Source organism: Macaca thibetana, chromosome 14 (assembly GCF_024542745.1).
Source record: "Macaca thibetana thibetana isolate TM-01 chromosome 14, ASM2454274v1, whole genome shotgun sequence".
Lineage (NCBI taxonomy): Eukaryota > Metazoa > Chordata > Mammalia > Primates > Cercopithecidae > Macaca > Macaca thibetana.
The window spans coordinates 52,078,948-52,093,776 of NC_065591.1; the positions used below are offsets into that span (position 1 = coordinate 52,078,948).

A 14,829-nucleotide genomic window follows, 5' to 3' on the forward strand; every position below is an offset into this window, starting at 1 on the left:
AACAAAAATCAAAAAGCCTTTTTAATTTTTTTTGAGACAGGGTCTCACCCTGTTGCCCAGGCTGGGGTGCAGTGGTGTGATCATAGCTCACTGCAACCTAGAACTCCTAGCCTCAAGTGATCCTCCCACCTCAGCCTCCCAAGTAGCTGGGGCTACAGGCATGTGCCACCATACGCAGCTAATTTTTTATTTTTAGAAGAGACAAGGTCTCACTATGCTGCCCAGACTCCTGGGCTCAAGCAATCCCTCCATCTCGGCCTCCCAAAATGTTGGGATTATGGGCATGAGCCACCACGCCCAGCCTCAAAAGCCTCTCTTGCATGCTTAGACAAGGTAAGGAAGCTAAACCAGTTGTGACACTTAATTAACATTATTTCTGGGAAACTGTTTTCTGCCCAAGAAGGCATTCTTAGATGCAAGAACAATAAATAAAACAACAAAAGATAAAAAAGAAAGCCTCTTCTGGGCTACTTCCAAAAGGGATTTGAGCCAAAAGAGGTGCCTTTGAGAGGGCACCCTTGCCAACGGTGGGCTCTGAGGGCCGCCCTGACCCGGCCATCCACATGGCATGTGGTGAGGATGCTCTGGGGAGAGTGTGGCCTGTGGTCCTGGAGTCAGGGGCTGCAGGTGTGCCCACTTCTGAGCTAGAGAGCCCCAAGGTGAGATGGAGTCTTGCTGGACCGCCAGAGAAAGCAGGGCATGGAGGGACTTGCGCAGGATGCCTTGGAAGAATGTGAGGGCACCCTCCATTCCACCGAGGAGCATGGCGAAAGGATCTCAGGGGTCCCACAGGAAGGAGCAAGGAGGGTGGAAGAGAAGTCACAGCCCAGCCTGCCCTGCAGAGAGAGGCCTTGGCAGCTGAGAAAGGTGAGGGCATCAACCACTAGAAGGCGTCCAAAGGAGATACAGCTGCTCCTCTGAGCAGAGCAGGGTAAAGCTGAACACTGCCCCTCAAAAAACCCATACCCACTATCTACAGGAAGATGATCACATCCAAGACCCCCAATCCAGACCAGGTGACTCTCCTTTCCCTGGTCCCTGCTCCAGCACCTTAAAAAGCAAAAGAACAGAAAGGTGAGCCTGGCAGAGTGGATCAGTGTTCCAGGCTGAGCTACCCCACCCAGTGGGAAGGTTCTGCACAGCCTGGTGGCAGGGCTGGCCATGTGACTGACCCCGACCAGTGAATGAGAGCAGAAGTCACAGCCACAGCCTTCTAAAGGACCTTTAACATGTGTTCCTCTGTCTGCCCAAGACCGTCAATTTCCCAGATAGAGGCTCCTCCTTTAGCCAAGGCCCTGGATGGACAGTAGCACAACGAAGAAATAAACCTTTGCTACAGTAAGCCACTGAAATGTTGAGGTTGTTGTTTATTACCAGGGTGACCAACTCATCCATTTGCCTGGGACCTTCCCATTCAGCACTGAAAGTCCTGCATCCCAGGAAATTCCTCTGTTCCAGACAAACCAGGATGGTTGGTCCTGTAGTCAGTGCTATTGTACAACTCATCATATGGTGACAGACACGGGCAGGAAGAAGGAAATTAAGACTAGGATTCTACAGCCACAGATCAAGCCTGATCCAAGAGCAGGAACAGGAAACAATGGCATTTACAATAAACAAGTTTAATCTTCACAATAATCTATCCATTCATTGTGATCATTATCCCAATTTTCAAGGTGAGGAACTAAGAACTGAAGAGGCAACTTGTCTTACTTAAAATGACACAGCTAGCAAGTGGGGATGAAACCCAGGTGTGTCCAGCTTTACTGCTGGTGCTTCTAACTACCACATTGCTGCCAATCCTGCCTCCAAAAACCACCTCCCAAAAGTATAATACAGAGACAGAAGCAACACAAACAAAACATAAAAAGCAAGCATTCCTGGAAAAGGAACAAGGAGAATTTATAAGAAAAAGAAATCATGGGTCAGGAAAGCTACAGGAACTGAGCAAACAAGTTATCTCTGAGCTTCCTGGCAGCCAGGGCAGAGAGGGAAATGCTGGCTCTCACTCTTTTAAGACCTGGAAGTGTATCAGGGAGTTCATCAGGACAGGCCTGAGCAAGGAGAGCTGTCTCTGGGAAGGTTCTCTCTATGGGACCTGAGTAATACTATGCTGAATGGCTTGGGGAAAACAAGTGTTATAAAAGAACAGAGGCCTTCCCCCCTTTTTAAAATGGGACCCCAGTGAAGGCCTGCCTCTCCTTCTGGCCCACAGTGTTACCCCTAGTGTGACAGCTGGGTGGAGCTCTGTTAAAACACTTGGTGAAGCCCCAGAATGTCACTTGGGTAGCAGCCTTCCATGATGTGGCGAGCTTAGGAAAATAGGGACAATAGTGAATCAACACCCTTGACGACTCTGTCTGGTATCCGTGTGCTTACTGATCTACTTCTCCACAAAACTCCCAATCCCCAGCAGGGGTGCGTGAGTTGCCACCTCTGCTTTCCCACAACCTACCTACAGGGAGCTGGCCCTGAGCACAGCACATGCTCCAGAAATACTGCTCTCCTTCCCCAGCCCAAACATACATGCAGATGGCCCCTGGCCCCACTCTTCACTACATGGTGCCTGCCCTGATGTCTGCAGAGGGAGTGAACACTGAATTGCTCTGACCTGTTCATGCTCTGATCTGTTCAGAGGGCGGTGCCTCTGAGCAGAGGTGAGAGGCTGATGGGGTCCTGTCCCCATTGCAAGTCCTGCCCGACCTCCATGGTTACTGTGACCGCCTGTGGGGAGCCTTGCTTTGCAACAGATTTAGAAAACCTTCACTGAATGTCAGCAGATGCCTTGAACCTAAGGTAACAGGTGTTTGCACAAGGATCATTCAATAAGCATTTCTCTAGCCCCTAGCAGAAACCACAATGGGGACGAAGACAGAAATCAGCAGTCCTTACATTCAAGATGTCCTCAGTCCAGCTAGAGGGACAAGTGTTTTAATAAGTACATGTCACCATGACCAATTCACAGGCAAGCCATGTTTACAGCTGTACAAGCAATGCACTGCCCTACTCCAGAGGTGCCTGGGGGTTTAGAAGTGGCAGATATTTGTTGAGTCATGATGACAACTCTCCAGCAGGTGGCAGTCAAGTGTCTTGAGGAAGGTGTGCTTTTTTTGTAGCAGTGGGGCATAGGTAAGGTACAAGAGCAGAACAGACGAAAAAATGATTTGTTTGTGGGCTTGGGTGTGTGTGGAGGGGTGCTGAGGAGGTGTTAATAAAAGGAGAACGGACCAGCGAAGAGGTCTTAGGAGGTGTTGCAGGGGTTTGCCGGGTGGCCTGGCTGGTAGGGAGAATGCCCTGAGCAGAGGACAGCAGTATATGCAGTGGTACTTCAGTCTCAAAGGTGCTGGTTGTCAGGTGTTGGCGTGTGAGGAGGGCCCATTTGTGGCCCTTGGGTACCCAAATTCAACTGGTAGCTCTAGATGCTTGTGGATCCCCAAATTAAACATCAATCAAGGAGGCGGCATTTGGAGCTATGGGGCTTGATCAGTTGAGAGGATCCCGCAAGGAGTAAGATTTGTAAATCTGGGGCACTATGTCAATCAAAACAAGGCTGGTCTTTGTGGAAAAGAACCCCAATATCGTTGACAGAGGAAAGTCCACAGAATCCCAGTCTCCCAGACAGCTACTGAGGGTTGGTAGAGGGATTCAGAGATCTAACTAAGTCACCAAACAGGACTAGTTCCCCCAGGGCATGCACCTAGCTCAGTAAAGGCACTCGGTTTGCTGAATGATAAAAAGGATGTCTTCTTAACCCTTTGCCAAGTCCATCACTGAGGTGTAGAAAGAAAACAAGCTACCAACCCACTGGGCATCCTTGGGGGGGACTCTTGGTCCTGGATGTGGAGGTACAGGCCACGGATGAGACAGCTGTGGAAAGTGGCCTGACTCCACCTGACCACTGAGCAGCCGCCCAAATTGAAGTGGCCCAGGATGAGGCAGCAGAGCAAACAAAATGGTCACAATGGGAGCATCTGAGTTGGCAAGCAGATCGAGGAGATTACTCTTTCAACAGGGCTGATTATAATGACTGCAGAATGAGTTGGAGTCCCAGGAACCATCAATCCCCTTAACATTTCCATGAAGCATCTGAAAAGGGAACTGATACCACTTAGTGCTTTTACTGCTCTAGACCCTTTATAACATAGTGATTCAAAGCATGCTCTCTGATGGGAGATGGCGGTCAAGTTTCAAATCCTGACCCCATCATGTATGAGTGCCTAGCGTTCAAATCTCAGGTCCCACATTTACCAGCCGTGTGATGTTGGGCACAACATTTAGTCTGTATGTGTCACTGGTCTCTGACCCGACCTGTAGGATAAGGATAACATTACCTGCCTCACAGTTGTGGTGAAAAGTGAGCTATATAAAGTGCTCAGAATGGTGTCTGGAGCATAACAAGCCCTCTGTAAGTGTCATTATTATCTTCCCATTAACCATCACAACAGTCTCATAAGACAACTAGCTAATGTTTCATCCGCTATCTTACAGATAAGGAAACTAAGTTTGAGAGGGTAAGTAACTTGATCGAGATCAGTGATTTTGTATAATGGGAAGGAAGATTTAAACACAGGCCAGTCCCATCTAAAGCCCATACTCCATCCACTGTGCAGCACAGCCTCCATGCAAACTAAGAAATGGGCACAGTCCAGAGGGTGCAGGGATTTACAAATTCTTCAAAAAGTACTTCCCAAAGTTCTGCCATGGAACACTAATCCCACAGGATTGTAATGATGTTATCTGGGGGGAAAAATCAGGGGCCAAATACGTATAGGGAATGCTGGGTTCAATAGTTAGGTGTTTCTTCTGCAAGGCTTCTTGGACCTTTAAAGATGGGCCCATGGAGGGTGAAGGTCTAAGGGCAGTGGAGTCTGAGTCCCAAGTGTATGCATCCACACACCATTTATCACCTCACGTCTAACAGCCAAGGGTTCCATGGGGCACACAAGGGGAACCGTGCTCTGCAAAGCCATTCAGGATTAAGAGTCCCCTCCTGTGTGACCCTCCCTGCCCCTTGCTGATTTCCTCACCAGAAAGAGCTTATTTCCCAGCCTTTTGGCTCCTCTGAAAGCAGCCCAGGCTCTGAGGTTCATGTCCCACTTTTTCTTCTGAGTGGTCTCTGGCCACTTCCTTTGCCTAGTGCATGCTCACTGGCCTGGCACTGTCCTATGCCCCTCATGCAGACCCTATGCATTTAGCCCACGGCCTGTCCCAGAACCAGGAATTTTTTGCAAGAGTTTTCCCCCAGCCTAGACCCCAGAGATGGTCTGCGTTACCTGGAGGACAACATGGGATCTGAAGCCACAAAGAGAACTCGCAGGTGCTTCCTCTCCCCAGGCAGGGTCCAGGCCTTGTTCCCCTCTGCACCCCGGCACCTAGCACTCCACATGTGGGGGCAAGGCCGGGGGCAATATGCGCTCTCTGTCTGCCACACCCCTCCAGTCCTGCCACTTCCACTCTGGGGACGAGGCTGGTGAGGCCAAAGCTCTCTTCCCAACCCTTGGTCTCAACACGCCCCTGCGTTCAAAGAGGGCACAGGGTACAATCCCTGATGGAAGCAAGAAGGATCAACGAGTCATGCTCAAGGACCAGCTAAGTGAAGGCGCATCCACCTGGCTCCTATTTCTTTTCATTGTTTTCCTGCCTGTCCTTGTCTTTAATTGCTACAGAATAAGAGGAGAGAGCCTGGTTCTACAGACTCAGGGGAGGAACACTCCTTTCACCAGCACACTTACTGCCTGAAGTTGAAGAAAATTCTGGAAAACATCTGCATCTTGTTCTAAAGGAAACAAAAGAATGCACTGCTGTTATTTGGTGGCAAAGGGAGAGAGGCCGGTGTGAGGGAGGGTGGAGTTAGGATGGAGCACCTGAAAGGTGCTTGTGTTTCTGGCTAGGGCTTAGGGTTTGCCAACAAGACAGGCAGGGCCAGGCGGCAGGGGCTGAGCTCAGGGCGGGCTGAGACGCAAAGAAAACCACACGCCTTCTTCGAGAATGTGGGGAGAATGGGAAGAACATTCAACAGCAGAGAAAGGGAATATTATAGGATCTTAGATGGAACGGCCTACACCTTTTACCACAGTAAAGAGCAAGGCCAACTACAAAGCAGGGTGGTGGGACCCCAGGACAGGCAGGAAGGGATGTGTGGGGCGGGAAGCCTGCACAACAGCAGAGCCTCCTGGCAGGGCCGGGCAGCGGGCATGTCTCCAGAGCAGGCCGGCCAGGTATGGGACCTTCTTGACAGAAGAGGAAGCAAGTGGCAGCAGAAGAAGAGGCTGAGGGTTCTCCCCCAGGTACCAGAAAGGCAGGAGAAGTGGGTTTTGACAATAGAGTGAGGGGATTCTGGGTGCCTGAGGAGAGGTAGGGCAGGATGGTGGTCAGTGCAGGGCCTCTCGGGTTCCAATTCCAGCCCTGCCACTTAATAGTTACATGTCCTAGGAAAGTTAGGTGACCTCCAGGAGCTAGAGATGCCTCATCTGTAAAAGGGGGGGATTCCCTGCACTAGATTGTTGCGCAGACCAAATGAGTTGAATATAAGAAAACACCTAGCATGCTCAGTGGTGCCCACTATAGCCATGGAAGTGGATGGCCTTGTGCTGGCTGAAAAGGGCAAAGGCTGGGAAAAGTGATGTCAGGAGATGCAAACTCAGGTTGAAATCTTGGGGATGCAGGAACTCAGAGATGGTGACAGCAGAGGTGGCAAGAGGACATGAAGGAACTTAAAGCTGGAGAGATCCAGGACAGTGACCTCTGGGAACGAGGAAGGAGTCGAGGAGAGTGGCTGCAGGGAAGGCTACAGGTGTCCTGGGGGTGGGTCTGGAAGGCATTCCAGAGGGCAGCATTTTGTAGCAGGAAGCATTGAGGACTCAAAATAATTTGAAAAGTGAATGGAGTTTTAAGAGTCCAACTGCTTTGTTTTAATATAAAACAGAGACAGCTCCGAAAAGCTTGGACTAGGGCAATGAGAAAGGTCAGTGGGATCTGAATAACAGAATTTTGGAGTTGTTCAGGGAGATAAGATGTAGAAAGCAAGGACAATGACTTCCCTAGGGAGACGAAGCCCACAGGAGGAGAAGGGGAACCCAGCAGGGTGACAGCTGCTGCTGAGGGGTGGGCTGCCCCACGGATTCTGGGGTGACACATCAGCTAAGGATGCTGGGGGCATCTGTTATGTCCCACCCAGCACAGGGTTTGGCTGACTGGCAAGGAGGCCTCGGATGGCTACCACTGCCCCAAAACCTTGAGGCAATCCAACACAGTTTATTGAGAACCCACATATACCAGGTAATTTCTTCGGTGAAAGAATTGGTAATTTGAGTAAATTTCCACCACAAACTGCATGTAGTAGCCAAATTTTAAATCGGGACAATTTGGTAACAACGAAGACACTGTTGGTGCGCTGGCCCACGACCACTCATTAATCTCTCAACAAATATGTACTGAGGGCATCCAAGTGCCAGGCACTGTTCTCCACGGCAGTGCTGGGGATGGGGGTAGGGACACAAAAATCCTTGTCCTCATCTGGCACACCTCCTGGTGAGGAAGGCAAGAAAACCAAACAAGTCAGTCGGGTGCTGGGTGGCAGTGAGTGCTCAGGAGGAAAGTCAGAGATGGGGAGGAGGCAGACCACGGGAGGGAGGCAGTCAGGAAGGCCCCAAGGAGGCTGGACAGGAGGAGGTGAGAGGCGACAGAGGTGTTCCATGCAGAGGACAGCTGGTGAACAGGGCCGCAGGGAGCTGCCCAGTGCTAGGGGACCAGTGACTTGTGGGGACTAGGGAGAGGAGACAGCTGAGGAAGGTAGGGGTGCAGTCAGAGGGCCAGGCCTGGGGGCCTGAAGACCCCAGCAAGGATCTTGGCCTTGACTCTGAGTAAAATGGGGAGTGACATGATCCCTCTTAGTTTTTACATCTGGCTGCAGTGGTGAGAAGACACCCTGTGTGTGTGTGTGTAAAGGCAGGGCAGAAAGCTGAGTTAGGAGACAGCTACAACAGTCCAGGGAAGAGATGCTGTGACTCAGCCCTCAGTATTAGGCGTGGGGGTGATGAGAAGCAGCTGGATTCTAGACATATTTCCAGGGGCTGTGCTGATCAATGGGATGTGAGGTGTAAGAGGAGTCAGTCTGAGTGGCCATGGCGGGGTGAAAAAAGTCAACTCTTGGTATGTTCTGAGAAGTTGATTCTTGGCATGCTCTAAAGGAATAGCCAATGGGTTTCCTGACGGTCTAGACATGGGGGTGACTCCCAGTCCATGAACTGCACAAAGGCCCCCAGCCAAGGGGGCAAAGCCACTTTCCAGGTACATGCCCCATGTGACAGCTGTAGGAAGAGGGCCCTGGACGCCATCCACCTATCCAGGGAGGAGCTGCTGGTTTGGGACCTGTTCAGTGTGGGATGCCTATGAGATGTCTAGGTGACACCACAGGCCCTGCTGCTGTGAGTGGAGGTGAAATAGAGCAGTCACCGGCCACCCCCGCCCCTCTGAACACTGACCACGTCCCATTTACTGAGCATCAAACACGTGCCTAGGATGGTTCCTGCCTCGACATGTCTCCTTCGGTCCTCATAACGACCTTTTGGGGGAGGCATCGACATCATGTAGAAGATGACTGAGGCTTAGAGAGGTAAGGCAACTAGTCCAAGATCACACGGCTGAGAAGGGCCAGAGCAGGGATTGGAACCCAGATATGCCCAACTCCGGGCTGGGACTCTGCACATGCTCTGTTGCTTCAGTGACTCAGCAAATAAAAGCAACAGCTCTGTCCCAAGTAGGAGAAAGAGAGCAGGGCAGGCTCATACCCATCCCTCCCCCACCTACGGTGCAAAGATGTCAAAAATCAGTACCAAGGACGTGAATAACCAGTGCGCTGGCGGAATGGCACATCTGTTCAATGGGTTAACTAAAAGCCAGGAGATCCTTTTTGTTTAAACGTGAACAACTGAAAACCTTTCTAAAATGCACTTGTCCATTTGCCTGGCAAGCGCACTTGGAGGAAGATGATGTAATCTATAACGAGTCTCAGGATCTTCCGAGCCCTAGATCTAACATGTTGGTCTGAATGTATCCTGCCTGATCCCAGAAATAACCCAAGTTCCTCTTAATGAAAACGAAATCAGCTTGTTTTTTTCCCTTCATTTGTCTTCTTTTGGCAAGAAGAATTAAAAAAAAAAAAAAAAAAAACCCACAAACTTCAGTGATTTCAGTTTCATTTTTCTGAGCTTTGGATATAGTGAGTATCATGTTTCTGTGGTTCTGAACAGGCATGAGTCGTAGAGCTCAAGGTCATTTTTCTGAGAAAATAGTGCAGGAATCACAACAAAAATAACAACACAAAAACTAGTGGCAGAAACCACACACCAGGCTTTTTTTTCATGCTAGTCAGTGTTGTTTTGTTTAGTCCTCAAAGAAGAACTAATTAATTCTGAGAGGGGTCAGATAAATCGCCTGAAATTCCTCAGTTCACAAGTAGGAAAGCCAGGATTCAAACTCAGGTCTGTCTGACTCCAAAGCTCTGTGACAACTGAAGCAATACTACCTTTTCTGAGTTAAAACAAAACAAAACAAAACAAAATTTCCTATAAATCAATAAAAAAGCAAATACTTCAGTGGAAAACTAAGCAAAGAATATGAATAGGAAACCACAAAAGATGAAACACAAAGACCAGTAAGTATACAAAAACATGCTCAATCTCATAACAGTCAAAATTTAATAGATAATATGCCACTTTCACTGCTCATATTAGCGAAGATTCTATTTTAAAGATAATACCAGTATTAGTGAAGATGTGGTAAATGGGCAGGTCAGTACACTGTATATCTGAATATAAACTGATATACCTTTTGACAAAGTAATTTCATGTCTAAATTAAATTTTATGTTTAAGAATATCATCTCTTACATAGTACTCTTTTAATAGACATGCACTGGTATCTGTTAATATATCAACAGATAAAAATTGATATACATTTAATAAATTTTTATTTAATTAATAAATGATTATTTCATTTAATAATCTTAGTGAACTGATATACATTGATATACATTGGTGAAAAAGGATTCAAACTTATATACACAATATTTCCCAATCTTCTTATGTGTCTACAGAAAAAAGACAAGAAAAAATTCACCAGAATATTAAGACATCTCCAACTGGTGAGATGGGTCATTTTTGTTTTAACATTATAATTCTCAATTTTCCATCTTTTTCTATATTGGACATGAATTATTTATATAATAAAATTTCATAAACACAGAAAGGACTGAAAGGAAGTAAACAGAAATGCTGATGGTAGCTGTCTTTGTGGGCTGAGACAATGGGTAGTGATTTTCATCTTTCAATTTCTCTACCTGTTTCAAACTTTCTCTTATGAGGTTGTGTTACTTTTGAACTAAGCAGAACTGTAAAACTTAGTGGTAAGTATTCAGATTTTCTGTAACTATATCAACATCATAGAAAAGACTTCAACTAGTTTCCAGATAGGAATAACAAAGGACAGGGAAATCACACACCAGCTACCCTAGATGAAAGCCTTGGGAAATTTCCAACACAGTGAGTGTTAAGGGACCAAAAGCTTACTGCCAGCCCACACATGACCACCAAGGCAGCATCTGACACTGGCACATTCACAGTTTGTGTTTGCCTTTTAGGTGTTGTGTTCAGTTCTGAACGCCTGGCTATCCATGGCATCAACCCAACAGGCGCACAACATTGCTGCTCAGTACAGTCAGTGCTGGGCAGCATGTTCCCTAGTGACAGTTGCTCTCTCCTGGGGACCCTCCTGGATGTCAGACCTTTGTGGTCCAACTGAAGAGCCCTCAGGTTTCAGGGCAGGTAGAGGCCCAGGCTTGAGCAGGATGCTTCTGGTAGACTGACTACACCCACCCAACTTGGCCTACAAGTTACCCCCACGAGAAGCCTCATTACCTCCTTGACTTTCCCCTGGACCTGGCCACAGCTCCCAGAGTCAGTCTGACTCAGACTGAGGTGCAGGTAGAGGCCACAAAACAATCAAAACAAACTTAGTAAAGAGTGGGGAGCCTGGCTGGCTTTTCTTTCTTTAAAAGTCTATATGGGGACTTCTTAAATATATATATGCACAGGTGGGAGGAGTGAAAAAAATAGAGATGGCAAAAATGAAAAAATATGACAATGGAAACTGTTTCAGGCTCTTTTAGGATTATATATTTTCTAAAAGGGACAGGGGAAACATTAAAACACCTCATTTCTCTGACAATGAATGCAGTTAAAAATTTAGACTTCTACTACATATCCTTATGTAAAAGGACATTTCTAAGAGATATGAAACCATTTCTTTTTATTTAAAGTCTGTCTTAGAATTTTTCTAGCTAATTTGTAAGCATGTGTGTGCATGTGCACACTCTCTCTCTTGCTCTCTCATATTTTCAAAGACGCAATAAAAATATTTTAAATATGTCCTTAGCTCTCTTGAAATCTGTAAACAATATAACCTTGCAACACTTATAATTCCAAAAATAATCAATATAATGCCCTAACTGTAATACAAAGAAGAAAGGAAATATAGTTAAAACTAAGACAGGCCGGGCGCGGTGGCTCAAGCCTGTAATCCCAGCACTTTGGGAGGCCGAGACGGGCGGATCACGAGGTCAGGAGATCGAGACCATCCTGGCTAACATGGTGAAACCCCGTCTCTACTAAAAATACAAAAAACTAGCCGGGCGAGGTGGCGGGCGCCTGTAGTCCCAGCTACTCCGGAGGCTGAGGCAGGAGAATGGCATAAACCCGGGAGGCGGAGCTTGCAGTGAGCTGAGATCCGGCCACTGCACTCCAGCCCGGGCTACAGAGCAAGACTCCGTCTCAAAAAAAAAAAAAAAAAAAAAAAACTAAGACAATATGTAAATCAATATGCAAGTATTGAGGCACTGCTACACCAGAAAACATCATGAAAGACATATGAAATGCTTGCACCTATTCATAACAAATAGGCAAATCTTACATACTTGGTAGCTGTGTTCCTAGAAAATTCAGTATATACTAAAAACATGCAAAAATTATTTGTGTTTAGGTGTTAATTGGAGTCAGATTCCAGGCTCGGATAATTTTAAGCAGGGTTTTGCCTACATGAATGCACTGAGCATTAGGCAACTGTGCTGGTGTTGGGCAATCTTTTGTTCCCCAAGCATTATATCTAGCACCCCTGCCTTCCCTTCTTCCCCCAATAAAGCCTCGTCTGGGTCGCTGTGACAGCCAGATCACCCACACACATTCCCATGATGTCCTATAGGGGGCGCGACGTACCCACTCAGAACCGGTAGCATTTCTACAGACAAAAAGAGGCAGAGAGGTTAGATATTTACCCAAAACAACAGAGAAAACCCAATGGCAGACTGGACTAGAGTAAGAGAAGGAATAGATAGCGGAGGAAGAAGGAAGTTATTATTCTCATATTTATCTTTCTTCACTGCTAGACAATTGTGCCAAGCACTGTTATGTCCATGCAGAATCTCACCTAATCCTCCTGTCAATCTTCTGGGTTAGTACTATTATCATCCCCATTTTTCAGATAAAGATATTACCTTTCAGGGAGGTGAAGTAACTCTCATAGCCCTATTTTTGGCAGAACCAGATTTTACCCAGTGCTTTTTACATTGCTTCAAGCTGCTCCCCTCCAGGTCTCTGAGTCGACGCCCCAGGGTCCCTCACTTTGCTGCTTAAGTCTCTGGAAAATAGTGACGGGAATGTGTGCTATCTGAAAAGCAACTCAAAGAGAAAGATGGTTCAATCCCAGCATCTCAGCCCTTCTGGTCCTGTCAGTATATGGCTCTGGCCAGAAAAGCCCAGGCATCCCAGAGCACGGGAAGCAAAGACTCTCGATGAAGTCATGGGCCATCTTTCTCTAGACTCCTGGAAGAGCCTGGCTAGAGGCACCAGGGATCATTTCAGGAGAATGTGTATTTGGCACCTACATCCCAGTTTTGGAGGGTAGGTGGTCAACACATCCTTCCACCCCCATAACTGCTGGAGTTGTTCTCTGAGACTGAATATTGGATTAGGCACTTGAAGAGGTGACCCAGTTTTACAATTCTTAGGTACCTCTCTCCTACTTTCTGGCCATAAAACCATGACTAAGCACTTTAAACAAGAAACCTATTGCTCAGGCACCATATTCAGGAAAAGAAAACATCAAGAGCCCTGTATTTGTCACCTCGATCTAAAGTCACCATTTCATGAACCCTGTAGGGCCTGGCAGAGCTACAGGATGAATCCATTTGTTGGGGATAGGGCAGATGCCTCTGCCCTGCAGTCTGTTCTGTCAAAACAAATTCTGAAGGTTTCGTAGAAAATGGTTCAACTAAGGCTCCTGTCAAATGATTTCTTGCAAAATAAGTTAAAGCAGGACCAGCCCAAGTCCAGTGCACCATAGGCTTATTTTTAGCATTATGCAGGAAAGGCTGTAAGATATTCTGGCACCATAACTAAGAGCATGGGCTCTGGAGTCACAATGCCCAGCCCCAAATCTCTGCTCTGCTGCTTGATTGTGTGGCTCTGGACAAGATGTGAGCCCTTGTTCCTTAGTTGCCTCATTGGTAAAACGAGGATGATGACAGGGCTTACCTCACACGGTGATTTTGAGTCATAAATAAGACAATTCATGTACGGAGCTTAGAACAGTGCCTGGCCCATGGCAAGCACTCTCTGGATACATGTCACCTTTACTGGGATTAATACTGACTGCCATGCCATAGAGAGAATGGCTGAAGGCACTGGAGAACATAAACCTTGTGGAGGGAGATAGAGCGGGTAGAGAGGGAAAGGATGTGGGTCCATGAGCACTACCTTGAAACTTCTAAAGTGGAATTGTGCCATGCCTACGGACCTTTGTTCGGTGTTGCTACAAACAGCAGAACTAGGTCACTAAGGAAACACTGCCAAAAGGCAGATCTGGGGTCAGAATAAAGGAGGATTTTTAAGAGCCAAAGATGTCCATAAAGCGGGAGCAGGATGTCTGGTGTGGAGATGTCCGAGTGGGGCTAGCGGACTGCCTGTCACAGGCAGCCACTGCACAGATGGGATCCTCCTGCACTGGTGGGTGGCTAGAGGAAGTGACCCCTTAGGCCCCTGCCCACTGGACCATTCTGTCACTTTGAAAATAAGTAAATAAATGCTGATAGCCAGGGTGTGGCTGATCAGCCTGAAGGAAGGAGGATGGACTTTGCACCAGTCTTTACACAACCTTCAAAACTTTTACTTAATACTCTCAGAACCACATCTGGTGGTGGCAGTGGGGACAGGAATGACCAGTAATGGCTCAAAGAACCAAAAGTGTTTCTAGAACACCTGCTGGTGCCCGACAATAATTCAGGGAATGTGTAAAATGACAGGGCTGTGACAAGCTATCAACATTTTCTTACTTTGGACGATTTAAAGAGTATTGGCTGGGCGCGGTGGCTCACGCCTGTATTCAAGCACTTTGGGAGGCCAAGGCAGGAGGATCACCTGAGGTCAGGAATTCGAGACCAGCCTAGCCAACATGGCGAAAACCCATCTCTACTAAAAATCCAAAAATTAGCTGGGTGTGGTGACATGTGCCTGTAATCCCAAATACTCGGGAGACTGAGGGAGGAGAATCACTTGAACCCAGCAGGCGGAGGTTGCAATGAGCTGAGATCACACCACTGCACTCCAGCCTGGGCGACAGACTGAGACTCACTCTCTCAAAAAAAAAAAAAAAAAAAAAAGACAGTATCGATGACTAATGCCATTATTATCTGGGGACACACAATATAGAGTGATCAAGTCTGCCAACTCCATGGGCTGTGACCGTGATAGGAAGCCTGGGGTCATTCCAGTTCACAGGC

General features: G+C 47.3%; 1 protein-coding gene across 16 annotated transcripts in view; it reads right to left on the reverse strand.

Moving 5' to 3' along the window:
• BMAL1 (basic helix-loop-helix ARNT like 1) overlaps nt 1-14,829 on the reverse strand; it is a 110,210-nt gene that overhangs the window by 39,824 nt on the left and 55,557 nt on the right. The window contains exon 1 of one of the 16 annotated variants that reach the window (XM_050758826.1): nt 5,733-5,776. The exons of the other annotated variants lie outside the window; for them this stretch is intronic. The gene's annotated coding sequence lies outside the window, so the exon portion shown is untranslated. Of the gene's footprint in view, nt 1-5,732; nt 5,777-14,829 lie in introns of those variants that run through there. 16 annotated transcript variants of the gene reach the window in all.